The 24,909-nt window shown below is 40.8% G+C and overlaps 1 long non-coding RNA gene across 1 annotated transcript in view; it reads left to right on the top strand.

The window, feature by feature from the left end:
- Positions 1-24,909, top strand: part of LOC138796797 (uncharacterized) — an 88,384-nt gene that overhangs the window by 8,892 nt on the left and 54,583 nt on the right. Inside the window, exon 2 of the long non-coding RNA XR_011363822.1 lies at positions 4,890-4,936. This is a non-coding gene — a long non-coding RNA (uncharacterized lncRNA). The remainder of the gene's footprint in view (positions 1-4,889; positions 4,937-24,909) is intronic.

The following is a 24,909-nucleotide window of genomic DNA, read 5'->3' as shown; positions in this document are numbered from 1 at the left end:
GTTTAAATAAAATTACAGTGAAGAACCAGTATCCTCTTCCTTTGATTCCAGACTTGTTCAATCAGATCTTGGGAGCCAAGTGGTTCTCTAAACTAGATTTGAGAGGTGCCTACAATTTCATCCGAATAAGAGAAGGGGATGAGTGGAAAATGGCCTTTAATACCCCAGAAGGACATTATGAGTATTTAGTTATGCCATTTGGTCTCAGTAATGCTCCTGCTGTTTTTCAAAATTTTGTGAATGACCTGTTCAGAGACTGCGTTGGTCAGTTTATGGTTGTCTACTTGGATGACATACTGATTTTTTCTAAAGATAAATCCTCCCATATTCAACATCTCAGGCATGTTCTTCAGGTCCTTAGAGAGAACCATTTGTATGCTAAACTAGAGAAATGTGTGTTTGGGGTCCAGGAGATTCAATTCCTTGGGTATGTTCTGACCCCTGATAAGTTTTGCATGGACCCTGAAAAAGTCAGGGCTATTACCGACTGGGTAAGACCCACATCGTTAAAAGCCCTACAGCGATTTTTAGGGTTTGTAAATTATTATCTTAAGTTTATTAAAAACTTTTCTGTAATTGCCAAGCCATTGACAGATTTAACCAGAAAAGGGGCAGATGTTGAAAATTGGAGCCAGGTTGCTGTTTCTGCCTTTGAGACACTGAAACAGTGTTTTATACAGGCTCCTGTCTTGGTCCAACCAGATCAATCCAAGCCTTTTATTGTAGAGGTTGATGCATCAGAATCTGGTGTTGGGGCAGTCCTGTCCCAAGGCCCCACTACTTTCACAAATTTGCGTCCTTGTGCTTTCTTTTCTAGAAAATTCTCTGTTGCTGAACGAAATTATGATTTGGGTAATAGAGAGTTACTGGCGAGTAAGTGGGCATTCGAGGAATGGCGCCACTTCTTAGAAGGTGCATGTCACCAGGTAACTGTCTTAACTGATCATAAGAATTTAACATACCTGGAATCTGCAAAGCGATTGAATCCACGCCAGGCCAGATGGGCACTATTTTTCACTCGTTTTGATTTTGTTATTACTTTCAGGCCAGGTTCCAAGAATGTGAAGGCTGATGCCTTGTCGCGAAGCTTCCTGGGCAACCACCCCTCTGATCCTGACCCTGAGCCTATTTTACCCCCTGGGGTTATTATCTCTGCTGTTTCCCCTGACCTGGCATCTAGTATTTCATTAAGACAAGATATGGCTCCATTATCTCTTCCTCAGGGGAAATTGTTTGTGCCTCCAAACTTAAGATTGCAACTTCTGAGTGAATACCATGACTCTGTCCTTAGTGGTCATCCAGGGGTGGTTGGTACCAAAAAACTTGTGTCTCGTTACTATTGGTGGCCTACTATAGCTCGAGACATCACTTCATATGTTACTTCTTGTGAAACCTGTGCTAGATCCAAGACTCCTCGTACTCTTCCTGCTGGAAGACTCTGTCCACTACCTATACCCAAAAGACCATGGACACATCTATCCATGGATTTTATCACTGATTTGCCCCTGTCTGAAGGCAAATCAGTGGTTTGGGTAGTAGTGGATAGGTTTAGTAAAATGACACACTTTATTCCTTTGTCACAACTACCTAATGCCAAGAAATTGTCTGAACTGTTTATTCTGCATATTGTTAAACTGCATGGTATACCTGAGAATATTGTGTCAGATCGTGGGGTCCAATTTGTCTCTCGGTTTTGGAAGGCCTTTTGTTCTAAATTGGGTACCCAGCTCTCTTTCTCCTCTGCTTTCCATCCTGACAGCAACGGACAAACTGAGAGACAAAACCAGAACCTGGAACAGTATTTAAGGTGTTTTGTGGCAGATAACCAAGAAAAATGGGTGTCATTTCTGCCACTTGCTGACTTTGCCTTAAGTAATCATTTTCACTCGTCAATCGGTACTTCACCCTTTTTCTGCAACTATGGGTATCATCCTCGTAACTCCTCCTTCTCTTCTTCTTTATCAGAAAATCCAGAAGTTGAGATAAAAACTAATGAGCTGTGCACAGCCTGGGCTCAGGTTCAGAAGAACCTGCAAAAATCCCAGAATAAACAGAAACTAGTCGCTGATAAGAAAAGGTCTGCTGGTCCCAGTTATGTTATAGGAGACAAGGTCTGGTTGTCAACCAGGAATATACATCTTAAGGTACCCTCTGGGAAGTTGGCTCCGAGGTTTATTGGTCCTTATGAAATTGCTGACATTATTAATCCTGTCTCCTTCCGTTTGAAATTGCCTGACTCATTTAAGATTCATGATGTGTTTCATAAGTCTCTGCTAAAAAAATATGTTCCTTCTCCTGTGTCTTCCCGGAGCCCTCCTGTTCCAATAGAAGTTCTAGGGGAACTGGAATATGAGGTCTCCAAGATTTTAGATTCTAGAAGGTCTCGGGGAGTACTTCAATACTTGGTTCATTGGAAGGGTTATGGACCTGAGGAGAGGTCGTGGGTTTCAGCCAGGTCTATTCATGCTGACGCCCTGATAAAAAGGTTTCATAGACTCAACCCTTCCAAACCAGGTCCATTTAGTAAGGGTCCGGTGGCCCCTCGTAAAAGGGGGGGTAATGTAACAAACTTGCCTTCGCCGGGGGCAGCGCCACCCTCACCTGACATATCAGCGCTGCTTCCCCGGGCTGCGAGGGTAGCGGGCATAGGGAAACGCCGGTCCATTTATCCACATGCTGTGCAGAGTGTGAATGCTGTCAGGAGATTGAGGCCCCGGGTCAGTCAAATCCGGTCCCAGTCTTTCAGATCTCCTTGATCTGGTCTCCCTGAGAAGCTCTATATAAGGCTTCAGCTGCTTATGGGAGTTGCCTGTGAATTGGTTTCAAAGCCTCACTAGCATTTATCTACCTGCTGATACCTGTTGTTCTACTGACCTCTGCCTGTACCTTGGATTTCCCTTGTCTCTGTGATTTGGTTTTTGACGTGCTTCTCCTGGACTCTCTGACCTCGGCTTGATATCTGACTTTGTCTCTGTTTTGTGATTTTGTTCCTGGCGTGTTCTCCTGGTTTGACCTGGCTAGTCTGACTTTGTTAGTTCTGTCCTTTTCCCTATCCCTCACAATATCTTAGGAAGAGACTGTCGTCCAGTTGGGGGCCACTGTTTAGGGTGGTCGTCAATTAGGTAGGGACAGCAGGGGGGTTTAGTTCCAGGGCTGCACTCACCCTCTACCCCTCCTGACATTACAGAAATAAAGACAAGACACAAGTTAAAAAAAATTTTTTATTCAAATAAAAACACCCCCACACCCCTCATTGACTATTTTATAAAAAAAAAAAAACGCTGGTCATCGACGTAGTCCACGGAATCCGACGTAATCCCCAGGATACCGATATCTGAAAAACAAAAAGGGAGAAACACACAAAAAACACACAAACAGGAGCACAACACCCATCATTTTGAGCGGTGTTGTGCACCTTACAGTATGCAGCATCTTTACAGATCGCTGCTTACAGTCTGGCCCCCAAGGGGTTAAGGGAGGATGTATTGCATCCCCCTTAACCCCTTGGGGGCCAGACTGATGTCAGACTGCACCCATCCCAGCAAGGAAGGGGTTAACTGACCCCCCCCCTTCCTTGCTGGGAGGGGTACAGTGCTGGGGAGGGGGTGGGGAGAGCTCTATACTCACCCTGATGTGTCCTCTTCGCTGGTCCGCAGCACAATGAAGTGACTGTACTGCGGACCGGCTCATTATATGTGCGCTCAGCCGATCAGCCAATCAGCTGAGCGCACATATAATTCTAAATGTTTCTTCTAATAATGCTATTGTGATAACATAATTAGAAGAAACATTTGATGTTTTCATTAAAGTAAAGTAATGATTAGTACAGAATGCTCTTTTGCCGGCAATATGAATTAACGGCTTATGGAGCTTCCTGTACTAATTAATATTTAATTAATAAAACACATTTTCGATTAAATAAATTCAGTTTCGTTGTTCAATCATTTAATTCTAACGAATCCATCATTGTGCAATTAAATATACTGTCAAAAAATAAATATATATATAAATATACATTTATTTATATATCTATTTATTTTAACAGTATATTTAATTGCAGAATGATGGATTCGTTTAAATTTAATTATTGAACAACGAAAGGCACTTTATTACAACGAAAATGTGTTTTATTATTTTAATAGATTAACCATGAGAGACATCGGCATTAGTGCAGAGGATCGCAAACCCCGGTAATAGCAATTCATGTAAACTGTGTTCCCTGCTTTCCCAGATGCATCCAGAGGTGTTTGCATCACTTTCTTAAGATTTTATTTGTTATTTTTAGTTGAACCAGATTTCCAAGTAAATGACCGTATGTTTTGAGCCGCATGTCTATTTTTTCCCACGGCCGTAGTTTCATCCGCACATTTACAGCCGCATAAAAAATACAGCCGCACAGTTACATAGTGTGAACCTAGCCCCCGGCTGGGTTCACACTACGTATATTTCAGTCAGTATTGTGGTCCTCATATTGCAACCAAAACCAGGAGTGGATTAAAAACACAGAAAGGATCTGTTCCCACAATGTTGAAATTGAGTGAATGGCCGCCATATAACAGTAAATAACTGCCATTGTTTCAATATAACAGCCGTTGTTTTAAAATAACGGCAAATATTTGCCATTAAATGGCGGCCATCCACTCAATTTCAACATTGTGTGAACAGATCCTTTCTGTGTTTTTAATCCACTCCTGGTTTTGGTTGCAATATGAGGACCACAATACTGACTGAAATATACGTAGTGTGAACCCAGCCTAAGAGATATATTCTTAACATGGGAATATATAATTCATAGGCTTAAAAAAAAGAACAATGGCAATCACATAAAAGATCTATATAATGTTAAGAAGAAATCACTAAAATATGATCTTTTATTTTTTTTCACTTAGGTTTTACCCCCTCACACTACATGACCCTCATCTCCTAGTAGATTAAAGTAAGTTATCTTGGGGCAGTATAACCTTTTTAATGCTATTTATTTTGCAACAATAATACCATTACATGTTCTTTGACAAAGAAAAAAATGTTTTTGGGACAACCCATTTAATGAGATTAATATTGCAATTAGAACTGACTAACAGCTATAACAAGTCTGGTTATTTCCTTGATTTGATGTAGTACCATGAACATATAACTAAAGGGCATTTGGTAGTATAATTGTATATTCTCATAAAACTACATTAAAGGACCAAGAGATAATTAGACAGTATTAGTTCTTTTATACAGTTAGAAACTTTGTGGAAAAGAGACAATGTTTCATTAAAGAAGATTTTAGTGAACTTCAGATATACAATGTTACCTGATTAGAGTAACTATATTAGGAGATTGATATGACACACATACGCACCCTATTGTAATTGATGGTTAAATCTATAACAAAGAGGTTATATTAGTTCATAAAATTTGATAGAGGTCTCTGTGAAAGTGGATTCAATTTACATGTTTAATGAGTACGTGATGGTGGGGGCTGATTGATCAAAACATCATAGAAATTAAAAAGGTTGTCAATTAGAAAATTAGGTGTAGGTGGAATTCACTAAAGAGGTTGTCTGGTGAGATAAGCATTTTATAGAAAGGCCTACTGGCTTTAAAAAAAAGGGTCCTAATTAGAGATGAGCGAACCGGTTCGGCCGGTATGGGATGCGGTTCGGATTTTTCCAAAAATCCGAGTGCGATCGGATTTGGATTTTTGAAAATCCGCTCAGATTTTTTTTTTCTTGCTTTCTAAAATGGCAGCCAAACTTTTGAATGGTAGTGTATATAGACAATTTCTATACTTGTACCCTTCTGATGCGTATATCACATCCGTCTTATCCTGAGAGACAAAAATACCTGGTGCAGGTGTATAGCAGAATATCTTAAAAAAAGGGCTATATATCTATATATATATATATATATATATATATATATAGACAATTTCTATACTTGGACCCTTCTGAGTGTATATATATATGTGCATAGAACCGGTAATGGTTAATTTCCTGCATAGACCCTGTAATGGTGAATATTGAAATCGGAAGAAATCTGAAATTCGGTTGAAAAGAACTTTCCGAAAAAATCCGGAAGTCCGGTCGGAACGAATGTTTGAAAAGTTCGCTCATCTGTAGTCCTAATACACGAGACGAATATTATGCTGAAAATTGTTATATTGATAACATATATTGAATTTAAATGATAATCATTCCACGCAATTGCAGGCAACGATCGAAAAAACAATTGTGTGTTATTGATCTCTCATTTAGATCTGACCCTAAAATCATCATTAATCATTAGTAGAGATGAGCGAACCGGGTTCGGGTTCGAGTCGATCCGAACCTGAACGTTCGGTATTTGATTAGCTGGGGCTGCTGAAGTTGGATAAAGCTCTAAGGTTGTCTGGAGAACATGGATATAGTCAATGACTATATCCATGATTTCCACATAGCCTTAGGGCTTTATCCAACTTCAGCAGCCACCACTAATCAAATGCCGAAAGTTCGGTTTCGGATGGACTCGAGCATGCTCGAGGTTCGCTCAGTTCTAATCATTAGCTATTAATCGTTCGTTTGCGGTAATTCTGCATTCGTTCACTAATTGTTCAATGTGATTCCAAATCGTTCCTTCTTTTGCTGGGTTCAGATGGAGTAACCCAGTAGTAACGTTCGTAACTAATGACTATTGTTCTGTGTAATATGGTGAATGATTTTAGGTAATGATTAAAAATCTAGTTTGCGACCGTTTATTGTTAATCGCTAATCGTTAAAAATCACACTGTCTAGTGGGACACTGTGGGGGAGATTCATCAAACTGATGTAAAGTAGAATTATCTTAGTTGCCCCAAGCAACCAATCAGATTCCACTTTTCTTTCCTCACAGGTCCTTTGAAAAATGAAAGGTGGAATCTGATTGGTTGCCGGGGCAACTAAGACAATTCTACTTTACACCAGTTTGATAAATCTCCCCTAAGTGTTACTTTACTAGTCCTCTATTCCTGGGTATGTCTTGTCATGAATGCCTGCTTAACCAGTCATTGGCTGACATGGGTCACCACTATGGCCAGTGATTGCCTAAGGGAGTATTCCCTGTGTGTCGAGATGTAACATTATATACCATGTGGTATTGTGGCTCCAGAGGAGACATTTGTATGCCATTAGATTGGAGAATGTGTTGCAATAGAGAAAGTCAGCTCTTGGTCCTATTTTTCGCTTGCTAATAAGACCTGATAAAATGGTCACCTATACTTTTTTTCCCATGTATCTTTACTTTTATTGTTTTCACTTAATTGCATACAAAAAGTTATGGAAATGTAGTACTATTTGCAATATTTGATCAAAGCATATCCTAATACTTAATCATACCCTGTAAATCCTGTGCATGTGCTTGGGACATGGCTTTGGATCCATTCCTAGTTGATCCCATTTGGTTTGCTACAGATGATGGAAAGCTGTACAGAATTCCTCTCCTCAAAGAAGCTGCATAGTTAGCAAAAAAAAAGTGAAGTTATCAGACCCACCTGTCTTTGTTTCTAAAATCCACCACTACAAATCTATGTTTACACTATGTTTAACATTGTCCGTTGCATAGGACGCTGTTAAACTGTTGGCCGCCGGGCTGCATTCAGTACATTCCTGCAGCTGTTCAGTGGACAGCATCCAGAAATAATAGGCACGTACATTATTTTAACACCGTTCTGAAGAGCAGGTGTTAAAATAACGATGTGTGAACACAGCGGGAGGCATTGTAGTGACTTCAATGCAATTCTGCCCCTGCAGTAAAGAACGGACACTGTTTCCATTGCAATCAGCGTCCGTTCTTTACATAAAAACGACATTGTGTGAACATAGCCCAATAGAGATCTTCATTAGAGATGAGCGAACCAGCCACGGTTTGGGTTCGTATGAACCTGAACTCTCGGCTTCTGACTGCCGCTGTCTGCCCGCTCCGTGGAGAGGGTGGATACAGCCGGAGGACCGCCTGGAAAACAGGGATACAGCCTATGGCTATGGCTGTATCCCAGTTTTCCAGGAGGTCCTCCGGCTGTATCCACCCTCTCCAGGGAGCGGTCAGACAGCTGCAGTCAGAAGCCGAGAGTTCAGGTTCATACGAACCCGAACCTCAGCAGGTTCGCTCATCTCTAATCTTCATTATGATCTTCCTATGTGATCCCCTCTTCTATGTACAATATGCAGCTGTGCATGGGTTTTCCTAATGGATTTATTTTACACTGAGGGTAGCAAGGGAGTAAAAATAAATATAAAGCTGATATATGTGTACTTTGACCAAAGACACAAAATTGGGAATAGACCTATAATTTTACTATAGAATATGATATAAAACTGGTAATGATCCATTTACTGAACATAACAAAAATCTCTGGATTTGGCGGAGAAGCCTTACTAAGCAATTATTTTATGTCCTTTTATAAATTGGCCAAAGCGCTGTCTCAGCTGCTTTTAATCAATAGGACATCTAATTAAGTGGAATGTCATGCAGGTTTCCCATTAAGTGAAGTGCATTGGCTGGAACATACCAAGTGAACTAGGTGGGGAAGTGTTTTGCTGATGGTATGGCTTTTGATAAATTGGTGCATTCCATTTAGAGGTATGAACCTTATGAATAGAAATTTAATAAATGTCTTGTTAGACATTCAAAGCATGCCAAATAGTAGAGCCGAAATAACCTATAGTATTTATACCAGCTATAGCATGAACATCTTGGAGGAGGAGGCAGTATAATAGGATTTTCTAACCTAATAATGATAATGGAATACAGGAGCTTAGTCGAGAGAGGGACAAAATGCAGCCTTACTTATATAAATGATATCTGGATCCTGCAAAAAATTGTCTTGTAATGATTACCTATCTATCTATCTATCTATCTATCTATCTATCTATCTATCTATCTATCTATCTATCTATCGTCTGTTTTATGCATATTGTTCTTGAATCTCTATTTGTTCACTTATTGACACATACATGTATTATTTATATGCAATGAAGATCAGCTCACCGAACAGACTTGTTAGATAAGGGCGGATATCTAGGCTGGAGCAGGTGGATCAAAACGGGCCGCACCCCGGTAAATTCATAGTAGTATAGAGGAGAAAGGCCTCAGCTTCCATAAAATATGCACAAGCCAAAAAGACAGAAATGGCTGCACATCGCACCCATGGCTGACACCCCTCAGCTTCCATAAAACTTGTCTTTTTTGAGGCATATAAAAAGTTTCCAACAGCTTTAAAAACATAGGCCTACGCGTTTCAGAATGTAACCCTTGATCACGGCAATATATACAAACAGTGAGAGTTTAGGGATATATACAGTATACCCATATCCTGTTACATCACAGGGGATGGGTCCATGGCTGTATCTATGTTTTCCAGGACGCCCTAGGGCAGTGCAGCCAGTGGAGCATTTGTATAACATTGCGAACCCATTTTGAAAGGGTCAATCAATACAAGTAGTAAGGCCAGTGTACTGTGTGGGAGAAGCCTTGGTAGAGAAAAATAGATGCTAGATCAATAGCAGGTAATACAGTTGGGGGAATAAATACAAATTGCTGGAAAAAGTTGTCCGGTTGCTCTAAGCAGCCAATCAGAGCTATGTTTTTCATTTAATAACAAGCTCTAATAGAATGAAAGCTGAGCTGTGATTGGTTGCTATAGGCAAATCAGAACTGTTCAAGTACTAGTTCCACTTAATGTGAATGTAAACTTTTGTTGTGTCTGCTTCTGTCTGGAGCGATGTCATGCAGCAGCCATTGTTGCCTTGGTGCAGTGTCTGTGCGGGGGGTAGGGCCCAAGGGGTCAGGTGTGGCAGCAGTGGGGCAGCTGGATTACTGGGTTGCTCAAGCTCTGTTGATGTGGCAGTGGTGGTTGGTGTGCAGCACAGTGCCATTGTACGTTAGGGACCCACACAAATCAGGAGACTTGAAGTGGTGTTTGGGCTTATACACTTTGATCAAATTGTAACTAGCTCCTGATGTTTGTATTTAATAGTGCCGAGAAGCAGATGGTCAGTGTGAGCAATGTGGATGTGCGGCCATATCTGTTTTTTTTCCCCATACTTTTTAGCTACTATATGTCTTGCAGGAAATGTTTTCTTTTCAGTCTGACACAGTGCTCTCTGCTGACATCTCTGGCCGAGACAGGAACTCTGTCTCGGTTTTCTATGAATTCCTAAAGAAAACCTCTCCTGCTCTGGACAGTTCCTGTCCAGAGATGTCACAGCAGAGAGCACACATCTATATAACTTTCTGACACCAGTTGATTTGAAATAAAAAGTTTTTTGCTGGACAACCCCTTTAAGTGAATGGCCCCCTTCCCCGTGTTCCCCCCACCCCCAGAAGTGTGGTGCATTATACTTACCGAATTACTGTCGACCCCGGCCGCCATCTTGGGACAATGACGTCATCTTCAGGAGGCCGGTCTGACTGCTCCAGCCATCCTTCATGCCGGCACCCCTCCAGCGTGTCATCAGCTGCTCAGCTGCGATTGGCTGAGCATAACTATGCTCAGCTAATTGCGGCTGAGCAGCTGATGACTAATCAGAGGGGGGCAGGCATGAGGAAGGGCTGGAGCGGGGTCGACAGTGATTATGTGAGTATAATGCACCACACTTCTGGGGGTGGGGGAACATTGGGAAGAAGGCTATTCACTTAAATAACACACATTACAAAGTTGTATAACTTTGTAATGTGTGTTAGTTAGTGAATAAATGTGTAGCACCACACTACCCCTTTAATGTAAACATTTGTATCTCATTTTTAATCAATATGAATCACATTAATCTGCAAGTATCTTCTTTTAAAGGAGAACCACGATAAGCTACCACACGAGCCTCTGTTACAGACCCCTATTATTGACGAGAAATGCAGCTTGTAAACTAACTACAGAAGGTACCTGCCATTGCTGTTCTAGTGTAGAAATCTTATATAAGTCCACCAATCCTTCATTAAACACCAACATTATACTGATTATTACATTAACCCAAAGTTACGATTCTGTTTAGAAAGGGAAACAATCTACTTAATTAAACAAACAATAATGCTCTTTGTGCAGTATTTAAGAGATCAGCAATCAGACAGTAGCTTAAGAAACATAAATAATAGACAAGCATTGATTTCGCTAATTAGACTCTAAAATAATTGCTGGATTTTTACTTTTTCTTCTGTAAAGCCGTCTAACAAGGGATTCAATAACAATCAAGTTGTAGGTGTCATAGCATCTTGCAACCTTCTAACATGTGATTTTCGAAAGATCATTGTTAAGTGGCCAAAATGGAAGGCAACCCATCATCTCAAAGCTATTTTTCACAGCTTCAAAACATTTTACATGTCATATGTACTTATCATATTAGACACATACCATAACTACCCGTTTCATTGTATTGGTGAATCATTTAGATTTTTCCTAACTATACAGTTATCCAGCATCCTGGGAATCCTATAAAAGTTAGATGCAGCCCTAGGGAGTCCTGGAAAACATGGATACAGCCAGACTCCCTAGGGCTGCATCCAGCTTCTCCTGCCACTGGGAGCCAATGCAGAATATTTGGGTTTGGATGAACTCATTACTAGTTATGTACGCTACTGTCCTTATAGGACCTGACCAGTCAGTTAGAGACCGTGTTGGCTGAGTGGGCAGATCTTGGGGAAAATAAATAGAAAACAACCCTAAAGTAAAGAAGACCAGGAGAGGACCAGGAGAGTAGGTGCAGTAGCTACAGGGAACTGGAGGAGGTGAGTATAGAGATATCAGGTGAGTAGTATTTATTATTTTTTTATACAGCCCTCAACCAGGAAGCAAATTTAGATTTTTGCCTGAACGACTCCTTGAACTGTATTATTTCTGGGATTTAGATATTTTTGAATCAGCTCTTCACCACTGGTCACCATTTGCAGAGTTCTTTGGTGATTTGTACTTTTATTTTGCTTTTGAAGAAATTACCTATATTTTCCATAAAACTAAAATCCTGGAATTCTTTTAGTACAAGGAACACAAAAGTGAACTAAAACAGTGAGCTGAAAGGTGCTATAAAAAATAAAATAATATACATATCCTCTCCTATTCCATTCGCAGAAGCTTCTCCAGTGCTGCACGTTTCATTGTAAGCAGAATTATAGTAGATTGGTCATCACTTGCTGTCTGGTTTAGGGGCAGAATTATATAGGGACAGATCTGCTGTCCTATTAGCTCAAATAGCACAAACAATTGTATTGTTGACTTAACAAAAGCTATCAAAAATTCTGTGAAGCCTTTGATATAGTATATTACAGGACAATATGGTATGCTGACAGAACCTTTTTAAAGCCGTCTTATATTACCTTCTTTTAATAAGCCCATAACAGAGCTGCTTAGCCTTGTCGCAGTGAGATCCTGAGTTTGAATTGAATCCAGTAGCACCTGCATGTACTGTATAGTCTTTTTATGGTCATTTGCTTCCACACATGTGGATATAATCCCATATATATATATATATAATGCTGCAGAAAATGTCTGCAATAGAAAAAGAAAAAAGAAAAAATACTCCCTTGCCCCCATCCATTGCAACGGCTGTTCTGACAACTACTGGTCTCTGCTGTTCTTGGTTGCTTCCTGTATGTTTCATTCCTGAAGGAAATGTAGCTGCAGCAGTGACCTGCCTGAGACAGTGATTGCCAGAGATGTACCAGGATTGAAATAATGGCTGTTATTTGCTGTTAAATGAAGGGCACCCACTAAATTTTAACACTGTGTGAACATTCAATCCAAATCTGAATTGGCCTTCAATCCAATTCTGGGTTTGGTTGCAAAATACTGACCAAAATACTGAGCAAAAATACTGTGTGGGAACATAGCCCAATGTTGTAAATTTTCCTCAAAATTACAACCTTATTTTTTGTTAAGATTATATTCACACAATTTTTAAATAACACTTGTGCTTTTTATTTTTGGATGTAATAATTGAAATATGGACATATTTTTGCATCAAAAAAGGTTGTGGGAACATAGTCTAAAAGTGGAATCCTATAACTATGGTCATTAGATCTAAATTTTTTTAATACCTTTTCTTTACACTCACTATTACAAATAATGTCACTCTTAGGCTGCATTCCCACGTTCCGTGATCCTGACGGATCACGGACGTGGAATGCATGTACCGGAGTCCCCCCGCGCCCGGACAGCATCTGTAATTAGATGCTGGCAGCGGGGGAGACTGTATTCATAAGCGCTGCGCTGTAATGAATCAGCCGCGCGGTGCTGTTACTACAGCCCGGCGCTTATGAATACAGTCTCCCCCGCTCCCAGCATCTAATTACAGATGCTGTCCGGGCGCGGGGGGACTCCGGAACGTGGGAATGCAGCATAAATATAGTTGCTGGGGTAGCTGAGCTTCATACCTTTTATAACTGATTTCTTAGGAAGTTGCTTATATTTTATTCATAATTAATGACAAGGATTTATATAAGAAAATAAATTACTGGATGTTTCATACTGTATGCCATTGTTAAATGAGGGTGATCGAAGTGAGATGGTTCAACATTTCTAGCAGACACTGACCTGATTTTTGCCGGTTCTGAAGATAAGGAATAAATATACACCGGCTATGAGAAGACACAGATTAAGGCTATGTTCATACAACGTAAAACTACGGCCGTAGTTCTCGCTGCGTTCATAGGTGCCGAGTATTGCAGCGAAATCCGCTGAGATATGCAGTACAGTTATGTCCTATGGCCTGGCATTCTCAAGAATGTAGCCACTTCTTACTTAACTTATCATCTGATGGGCCTTTAAACAAGCTTATACAATACCTGCTAGCTCTTCCGCCTGCTTCCTCGGCTCCCGGCTCACTGACATCCCCCTCAGCCAATCAGTGGCTGCAGCGGGACGTCAGTGACCTGGGAGCAGGAGAAGCAGCTGAGAGCATGGCCAGGTAATGTGTTGTTTAAAAGCCCATTAGATGGTTAGGTAAGTTGGATGTGGTTGCAGGAGTAATTGACAGGCAAAGAGGCCCATTAGAGGCTTCTTTGTCTGCCAACTACCCCTGCAGAGCACGCTGACCGACAGAGAGGCATGAGTAGTCATGGCCCAGACACCACCCTGGTGATTAGTTTATGGCTCTCCCCCTGTACCGTGTGCTAGATTAAATAATACTTTACTGGGATGTAAGGCTGTGGAGTGAGCAACCCCCAACATGGTAGATATTTAGGTTTTATGTTTATCTATGTATATGCCCTGTTCACCGTATCTCTAAACTAATCATATACTGAGATATATGGGGTGGGATGTCAGTAAACAACAGGATTTGGTGACACTTCAGATCATGAGATGTACACACTAGGGGAGGGGGATTATTAAGGGAAGGGCTGTGTCTAGTGCAGGTAAGAGAAAAGTTGCTAATTGTTGCATAGACCTGCTCTAAAATTTATTGCATAAAAAGGGGGATGGCCTCTATAAGCACTAAATGTAGAGGTTTAAATTGTAGGTAAACTCTTAACCAGCTTAGAGCATGCCATATGGCAAGCCTCAGACATGCTAGATTTATTTATTGGCAAATGCTTTTTTTGGCTTATTATAGCAGACATGGGGTGAATCTCAGCTAAGAGCAGTAAATGAAACTTTGCTCTTGATAAACTCCCTCCGCTGTGTATATGTATGAACACCCAGTGATTATCTGGTAGCCTTTTCAGTGCTCTAAAACCATGTTGTGATATTGTGTTGAACTGATTAATGAGAAATTGGAGTCTTGAACCAAATTAGAAATCTGTGGCTAGAAGCTCATCTATATGTTTTCCGTTAAAAGTACATAAACATAAATAGCTGCTATACAACGTCCATCCATTTCCTGTGGTGGTGTACCATATTTATGGCATTTTTACTCCATTGAAAAACTCCACCCAGTGATCCCAGAAATCTATTTTTCACAATGAAGCTCAATAGTCTTCTAGCAAATATACAATAGTACCAATTTTATCTTGGCTTTTTCTGGACAACAACCTTGCTAACCTTGACTGTGCTTTATAAATTGGAATGTAACTGATTATCTATTGTTCGGAAAATGCTTGTTGCTGTCTGCCTGAAAGCCGTGTGTTGTGTACTCTGCCATAGCTCACAATTATTCCTAAAAACACGATAATAGGGGTTTTGAATTGAATCAAGACTTTTGCTATTTCCACATAGAAAACCTTATGCTGAAATAAAGCCTTGTATATCATGAAAAATAAAGCAATTACATCAGGAAATTGCTGGTAATTGGAGAATAATCATTTTGTGTTTCTTGATATTTATCCAACAGAGCTGGTACTTTCTCCTTAATTATTCATGCCGTCTCTTGGGTCTAAAGCCCTTATCCTCCATTTGTTTACTCTTCTCTGAGAGAACAAACACCATCTAAAAGCAAGCAGACTTTTTTGTCAATAACAGATGTCTTTCTGTCTGACCAAATTATATCCTAGCGTTTTATCAGCACTTAAAACATAACATTTTTGATATTTTCCAGCAAAGTTTCTTATTTTTCTACCTCAATGCTCCCAGCATCATAATTAATTACGATGTTGGGAACTCTGAAACTGTTTAAAAGTTTGCGCTAATATACTGGCACAGCAACGCTGATGTGTCAGTAAAAAAGTGCAAACTTTTTCGGAGCTCCTGACATCCTAGTTAACCATGATACTGGGGGCTCCAAGGTACAGTCCACAGAACACTGTCCATGCACAAAAAGATTTCTGCAGATGTGTGAATGCCCCCTAACACTGCATGAAAAATACAAAACAATTAAAAAAAAAAAAAAGTTGTAAATATATAACATGGATCTAAATGATATCCATAAACAAACATTCTTGTAACATGATAACATAGTTTGTAAAGCTGAAAAAACACATACATCTGTCAAATTCAGCCTGTGCTGATTCAGAGGTTAAAAAAGTGATGTTATACCTAGTAAAATAGCACAAAGGTTATTTTAGGGAAGATGCCTTTCATGAACAATTAAAACCTAATTTAAGGAGGTAGGAGGGTTTAACATGAAAATTTCCAACATACTTTCAACCAAAATACACGGTCTGGAACTGTTCCAGTCCATCAAAGTGCTCACCATCATGAAAGTTCAAGCCAGTGATGTGTGTATCATGCAAATATGTGATAGGTGATACACGCATCACTCCCATGAACATGGTGGCAGTGAGAACTTAAAGGGGTTATCCAGCGAAAAACTTTTTCTTTCAAATCAACTGGTGTCAGAAAGTTATAGAGATTTGTAATTTATTTCTATTAAAAATCTCAAGTCTTCCCATACTTATTAGCTGCTGTATGTCATGCAGGAAATTTTGTTTTATTTTCAGTCTGACACAGCACTCTCTGCTGACATCTTGGTCTTGGACAGGAACTGTCCAGAGAAGGAGAGGTTTTCTATGGGAATCCCCATAGAAAGCCTCTCCTGCTCTGGACAGTTCCTGTCTCGGCCAGAGATGTCAGCAGAGAGCACTGTGTCAAACTGAACATAAAACAACATTTCCTGCATGACATACAGCAGCTAATAAGTATGGGAAGGCTTGAGATTTTTTTTTAAATAGAAGTAAACTACAAATCAACATAACTTTCTAACATCAGTTGATTTATAAGAAAAAGATTTTCGTTGGACAACCCCTTTAAATGGACTGAAACCATTCCAGACCGCTTGAATGTAAGAGTAAAGACTGAACAAATTGGGAAGTCCAGCACTTTTGGATTTAGGATTTAGGATTTTATTTTCCATGAAAGGCATGTACCCTAAAATAAGATTCCCCTTTGTGCCATTCTCCTATATGTAATGTGACAACCCCATTAATACTCGGCATTCTGAGTTACCAACCATTGCAGAATGGATCAAAACAGATCCATTCAACATATCCCAGAATGGTAAGATAAAAAGAACTTAATGTGCTCATCCCCCGTGTGCTGTAATTTCTCTTATTTAATGTTTTGTAACAATCCTGCAGAGTAGTACTGCAATATCCAGGCTTCATATTCTCTGTTAAAACAATCCTAGGGTATGAATAATAAAACCTGTTTGTTCTTGCCAGTATGTTTCCTCTTAAAGTAATTTGATTACCTTCAGTCTGCAAGGTACAATTATTTATGTCTACAATAAGGTTAGACAAGAGCTTTTATCAGCACCATAGTGTACAGTATCAGTTATGAATCAAGTACAAGGGAACCTGATGTTACACATTGATTACAACTGGAATTATGTAAAAATGATATTTACCGAGATTATTTGCAAAGATTAAATATGACACTACACAGATAAATAAAACACTACCATGGCTCCTGCATGTCCCCTCCCCCCCCCCCCCCCAAAAAAAAAAAAAAAAAAAAAAAGGATATATACATATATGTACAGTGGTGCCTTGGATTACGAGCATAATTCATTCCGGGACTGCGCTTGTAATCCAAATCTACTCTTAAACAAAAGCAAATTTTCCCATAAGAAATCACTGATATACAGACAAATGGTTCCACGCCCCAAAAATAATGATTTTTGATTCTAAATAACATGTAGAACAGATGAAACAAACATTGAGAAACAGTTGAAAATGTGATATTATAAGTTGCTGTAGAGTATAGCAATCAGCATGTAGAGTATAATGTATAGTAAGGGCATAAACCTGAAAAACACACAGCAGTTTGTAGATACAGTATGGAGATGCAGATACCCACAATGCAGTAGCATAGTACAACAGGCTAAAATAGAGAAGCAGGGCTGCTGTCAGAAGTCTGTGTAGGAGGACAGAGACAGAAACTTTCTATACAGCAGAGTGAATGGCTGAGTGAGAGTGCAGGCAGATTATAGCAGCAGTGTGTATAGCTGAGTGTAACTGCAGGCAGATTATAGCAGGAATAGAGAGGATGGGAAACACAAGGGCTGACAGAGACTGCAGGGAGCGTGAAGGAATAAGCAGGGCAAATGTAGGCACATAAATGCAGTACTCTCTGTCCGGGGAGAGAGGGGTTACAGCTATAAAGAGATAACCCCCACAGTCCTGTTCCCTGATGTAAGCCCCAGCCTGAAGTGGATCTGCAATGATTTGGAAGGTGAGGGAGACCTAGACCACTCTGTGCCGGCCATGCCCCTCCCCAACTCCCACTCAGCACAGGGAGCCATGTTGTGAATTATGAATGTAAGGGGGAGCCATGTTGGGGATCAGGAATAAGATGGGAAACCATGCCATGCCAGAAACAAGATACAAAGCTGTGCATGGCACTAAGAATGAGAGCCGATGCCCTACTGTAAAAAATTGAATGAGATGGAATGATATGCTGGGAACTCACAGTTAAAACAGGAGCCATGATGGGGTTTTGGAATGAAATGGGGAGCCAATCTGGAAACTAGGAAGAGATAGAAAGTCATGTTGGGGACCCAGAATCAGATAAGGGACAATTCTTTATATCAGGAATATGATGGGAAGCCATCCAAGGGACATTAATTGGAATAAAGAGTTAAAATGGAATAAGGAGGAGAGCTATGCTGTGTACTAGGAATGACTCTTTTTCCTGTGCATATGCGTGGACACTGCCTGCTCAAAGGAAGTTTTCTGCTATTTTTCTGTCCAGCTTACTGTTTGTGCCACATTTCTAAATAAACGTGCCATTTTGGGAAATATTTTACGTGCCATACTGTCATTACTAGCGTTAAGTGAGTATGTTTGGTCGAACATAGTCTTCGGTTGTGCATCAGGGAACTTCAGAAGCAGCCATATTTTCCAGTCTTCCCTCCTCCCAGTGCCCACCCCACTCACAGCCTTCTCAAGCAATCACTGGCTGTGATGGGAAACCCAGTGATTGGTTGAGTGGGCTGTCAGTGAGTGGTGTACTGGAGCTAGTGCAGAAAGGCATTGCTTGGAGCAGGGACAGGTACATTTTTGTATATTTTGTTTACATCCCTTCAAGGAACAAAATATACAAAAATCTAAATGAAAAAATACAATATGTATCACTAGCCATATTTACCTGTGAATATTAGAATGAAAAAATGTAATAGGTTTCTGCAAGGCACATTACAACTCCAGTGGAATGCTGGCAACATCAGACCACCTAATGGAGTTTTGCAGAAACCTATTACATTTTAACAATAAATTAACCAGACACCCTTAGCTCTGCAGAGCGGGGGTCATCTGGTTAAATACTTGAGGCTCCTATTGATTTCAATGGGTCTTGATACTTGAGTGTTCGCTCAACACTAGTCATTACAAATTGGTTTTCCACTCGGCAGTGCACCAGTATTATTAGTTGCTAAAAATGTATATATTTTAATTTTAGAAGCAAATTGCCATTTTGTTACCTTCCAAAGCGTTATACATACAGTACAGAAAAGTGAAGTAGAGTTTGAAAAGAAGAATTCGAGCAAATATAATAAATATGAGAACTAAAGGATGATGACTGGTACAGAAGGAAAGAGGAACTTACACCTTACCCCTGAGGAGTCACAATCTACGACTCTCAATGAAATCAAATCATCATTACCTCAAATCAGCGTGTCCAAAATAAGATGATAATTAGTGAAAAATATAGAATAAACACAGGATTTATTGTGAGATAAGAACCCTATGAATATGATGTCTGTATTTCTTGCTCTAAGTATGTATGTCGCTGGATTCTGAGGTCAGTAAGGTCAGTGCTTATCTAGGAACTTGCTGAGAGAAGATTGCAGGGTGTTGTGCTGTGCAGGACTGCTCCATGCTCACTCACTCCTCTCAACCCCTCCCCTCTCCATAGAGCATAATGGACACAGAAATCCTGCTTCTTCTGAAGTCAGGGGGGAGCTAGGAAAACAGCTTTTTTTCAGTACAGAAGGAAACTCTTTTGCTAAATAAAACCTATCACAGAGTTTCTTAAAATCACTTGTACTGTTGATATTTATTATTTTCAGAAAAATGACCCTAAAATGGCAGTTACGCTTTAACCCCTTAAGGACCGGGGCAGTTTTGATTTTTGCGTTTTCGTTTTTTCCTCCTTGTGCATAAAAGGCCATAGCAGTTGCATTTTTTCACCTAGAAACCCACATGAGCCCTTATTTTTTGCGCCACTAATTGTACTTTGCAATGGCAGGATGAATTTTTGCATAAAGTACACTGCAGAAGCAGGAAAAAAATCAATGTGTGGTGAAATTGAAAGAAAAAACACATTTTGTGTATTTAGTGGATATGTGTTTTTACGCCGTTCGCCCTGGAGTAAAACTGGCTTATTATATATGTTCCACAAGTCGTTACGATTAAAACGATATATAACATGTATTACTTTTATATTATGTGATGGCCTGTAAAAAATTTAAACCATTGTTTACAAATATATGTTCCTTAACCCCTTAAGGACAGAGCCAATTTCGATTTTTGCGTTTTCGTTTTTTCCTCCTTGTGCATAAAAGGCCATAGCAGTTGCATTTTTCCACCTAGAAACCCACATGAGCCCTTATTTTTTGTGACACTAATTGTACTTTGCAATGACAGGCTGAATTTTTGCATAAAGTACACTGCGAAACCAGAAAAAAATTCAAAGTGTGGTGAAATTGAAAAAAAAAAACGCATTTTGTTTATTTGGGGGAAATGTGTTTTTACGCCATTCGCCCTGGGGTAAAACTGACTTGTTATGCACGTTCCTCAAGTCGTTACGATTAAAACGATATGTAACATGTATAACTTATATTGTATCGGATGGCCTGTAAAAAATTCAAACCATTGTCAACAAATATACGTCACTTAAAACCGCTCCATTCCCAGGCTTATAGTGCTTTTATCCTTTGGTCTATGGGGCTCGGTCAGGTGTCATTCTTTGCGCCATGATGTGTTCTTTCTATCGGTACCTTGATTGCGCATATACGACTTTTTGATCGCTTTTTTTTACAATTTTTCTGGATTTGATGCGACCAAAAATGCGCAATTTTGCACTTTGGGATTTTTTTGCGCTTACGCCGTTTACCGTACGAGATCAGGAATGTGATTAATTAATAGTTCGGGCGATTACGCATGCGGCGATAGCAAACATGTTTGTTTATTTATTTATTTATTTACTTTTATTTATAACCTGGGAAAAGGGGGGTGATTCAGACTTTTATTAGGGGAGGGGGCTTTTTATTCACAACAACACTTTTCTTATTTTTTGTACACATATACTAGAAGCCCCCCTAGGGGACTTCTAGTATATACACTTTGATCTCTCATTGAGAGATCCATGAGATCGGCACTCGTTTGCTTTGGGCTGCTGCAGCCGGAAACAAACGAGTGCCGAGACGGGGACGGCGCCATCTTGGAGCGGTCCCCGGCTGGCTTCAGAAACGGAGATCGCTTCTCCGGGATAACATCCCGGAGGAGCGATCTCCGCCACTAGACACCAGGGAGATGCTGGATCCGGTAATCGGATGCAGCTGTCATGTTTGACAGCTGCATCTGATTACTGTATTAGCGGGCACGGCGATCGGACCGTGCCCGCTAATACCTACGGTCCCGCGCGGCCCCGCTCTGAACGCCCTTACCGGCAATAGGGCGTACCTATACGCCCTTTGTCGTTAAGGGGTTAAAACCACTTAATTCCCAGGCTTATAGCGCTTTTATCCTTTGGTCTATGGGGCTGTGTGAGGTGTCATTTTTTGCGCCATGATGTGTTCTTTCTATTGGTACCTTGATTGCGCATATACGACTTTTTGATCGTTTTTTAATAACATTTTTCTGGATTTGATGCGACCAAAAATGCGCAATTTTGCACTTTGGGATTGTTTTACGCAGTTTACCGTACAAGATCAGGAATGTGATAAATTAATAGTTTGGGCGATTACGCACGCGGCGATAGCAAACATGTTTATTTATTTATTTACTTTTATTAATAACCTGGGAAAAGGGGGGTGATTCAGACTTTTATTAGGGGAGGGGGCTTTTTATTAATAACATTTTTTTTTTAAACTTTTACACTTATTCTAGGGGTTAGGGTTATTCCCCCCTGGGGGACTTCTAGTATAAGTGCACTGATCTCTCATAGAGATCTCTGCAGCCTAGATATGCTGCAGAGATCCATGAGATAGGCACTCGTCTACTTCCGGCTGCTGCAGCCGGAAGTAAGCGAGTGCCGAGCCGGGGACGACGCCATCTTGGAGCGGCAGGCTTCAGTAACGGCGATCTCCCCACTAGACACCAGGGATGACGCTGCAAACGGTAATCGGATGCAACTGTCAACTTTGACAGCTGCATCCGATTACTGTATTAGCGGGCACAGTGATCGGACCGTGCCCGCTAATACCTGTGGTCCCGGGCTACAAGCTGCACCTGGGACCGCCGCGGACCAGAGCGCGGCCGCCGCGCGGCCCCGCTCTGAACGTCCTTAACGACCGCAGGGCGTATATATACGCCCGCGGTCGTTAAGGGGTTAAAGTGACACTTTCACCCCCTTTTTGCATTATGACTGCTCTATACAGGGGTAAAGGGTAAATTTAGAAGTTTCCATACCTCATTTTCTTTCATACCTCACGATACTTGTTCCAGTAAAAAATGATCTATTATCACCTGGGATTGGGATACCTGGGCGGGGCTTCATGGTCAACGTGCCAATTAGCCACGCCCCCAGTGCCCAGGTCTAGGCCCCACCCCTACTAGATTGGCCCACACCAATGGCCGCTAAGGGGGGCATGGCCTATGCAGTGATGACGTCACCGAGGGGGCGTGGCTAAGTGGCGCTGGAGGCGTGGCTAAGTGGCGTTTCGACCGCATCCTAGGTATCCCAATCCCATAATGTAAAAGATCACTTTTTACTGGAACAAGCATCATGAGGTATGATAGAAAATGAGGTATGAGAACTTCTACATTTACCCTTTACAATTGTGTAGAGGAGTCAGAATGCAAAAAGGAGGTGATTGTGTCACTTTAATAGGAATCAGTTTTACACCAGCCAGGATTGGTTCACCGGGGAGGTCCCAGACAGCTTGTTTCCGCCTCTCTGAGCTTGATTGTTAGATCTCTACCTATACAAAGTCTACCCATGACCCCCTGTCCTCCATGAATGATTCTAATTTCAATTCTTTTTTTTTTTCTTACACCACTAAGGATTTAATAGCCAAAAAGTCTAATATTAGATTAGAAACACAATGAACATGCAGTATAGAAGATTTCAGTTACCAAGTGTTGTAAAAAAAAAAAAAAAAATGTTCTCCCCTAGAGACGGTACGACGTGATATAGTATTGTTAGACCTATATCTTTATTATTTTTTCCTGACCCCGCAGAGCATACAAGGTCACTACAGTTATAAGCAAAGTGATTTTACCACATAGCTCAAAGCATTACTCTACTTTTTGAACCATAAACTTATTGTTCCTTCTCCCACAGGAAAGGATAATGGTTAATAGTGTGGAAAGATGTAAAAAAAAATATGTTCCTTGTAAAAACAATATACAGTGGTGCCTTGGATTCCGAGCATAATTCGTTCCAGGACCGTGCTTGTAATCCAAATCCACTCTTAAACCAAAGCAAATTTTCCCATAAGGAATCATTGACATGCAGACAACTGGATCCACACCCCAAAAATAATTATTTGTTAATTCTTATTAACAGGAAAATCAAATGAAACAAACATTTAGAAAGCAGAATATGTGATATTATAAGTTACTGTACAGTATAGCAGTCAGCATGCAGTGTATAATGTATAGTAACTGCATAAACCTGAAAACACAGCAGCTGTTTGTAGATACAGGATGGAGCTGCAGATCCCCATAATGTAGTAGCATAGTACAACAGGCTACAATAAAGATGCAGGGCTGCTGTCAGAGGTCTGTGTGGTCACATTACAGAAATGGGGAAGGTGTGTGTATTCACCATGGACCAATCAGGAAGTGAGAATCACAGAGCTGTGCAGGAGGACAGTGACAGAAACTTTTCTATACAGCAGTGTGAATGGCTGAGTGTAAGTGCAGGCACATTATATCAGCAATGTGTATAGCTGAGTGAGAGTACAAGCACATTATAGCAGCCGTGTGTATAGCTGAGTGTAAGTGCAGGCAGATTATAGCAGGAATGGAAAGGATGGGAAACTCAAGGGCTGACAGAGACTGCAGGGAGGGATGAGCAGGACATATGTGGGCACAGAATAGCAGCACTCTCTGGCTGGGAAGAGAGGGGTTACAGCTATGAAAAGATTATCTCCATAGTCCTGTCCCCTGATGCAAGCCACAGCCTGAGGTGGATCTGCTATGATTTGGAAGGTGAGGGAGACTTCCTGAGTCAGAGTACAGTGCTGTAGACCAAGCTATGCAGACCCGGCCCCTCCCCCGCTCACCTCCCACCCAGTACAGGGAGCTCTTAAACCAAAGCAATGCTTTTAAACCAAGTAACAATTTTAAAAACTATGAGCTCTTCTTGCAAAACGCTCTCAATCCAAGTTACCCTTAAACCTGGCTACCAGTGTGTACAGGTTTTGTTATTAATTTATCAAAGGGTGTAAAATTTAGACTGGTGCAAACTGCCCCCAGCAACCAATCACAGCTCAGCTTTCAACTCTGGTAAAATAAACCAGAGCTGTGATTGGTTGCGTGGGCAGTTTGCACCAGTCTAAACTATACACCCTTTGATAAATCTCCCCCTATATGAGAAAATATTGCTTTACTGAAAGAGAAGTAAATGCTTGGAACAAACTTTTAGAGGGACATTTATGAAGTCCAGCAGTTTTTACACCGGGGTTACAAATGCCCCCGCAGCTCCACAGCTCAGGGGATTTATGTAAAGGCGCATTGCCTTTACATAAATCCGGATCGCACTGAGCCAGTCCCTGCAAAAATTTTGAAACCTATGCCAGCTCAGAGCTGGCATAGGTTTCAGTATCATTTTTTTACGGAAAAAATTACAAATGTGGCACACGCAGAGGCTGCGCCCCCTCTGTGTGCAGCGCACCCCTTGTAACGCCCTTTCTCTGCCCCACTGGTGTAGGTGGCACAGATGCA

Source organism: Dendropsophus ebraccatus, chromosome 7, assembly GCF_027789765.1.
Source record: "Dendropsophus ebraccatus isolate aDenEbr1 chromosome 7, aDenEbr1.pat, whole genome shotgun sequence".
NCBI lineage: Eukaryota > Metazoa > Chordata > Amphibia > Anura > Hylidae > Dendropsophus > Dendropsophus ebraccatus.
This window is presented reverse-complemented; position numbering and strand designations above follow the sequence as displayed.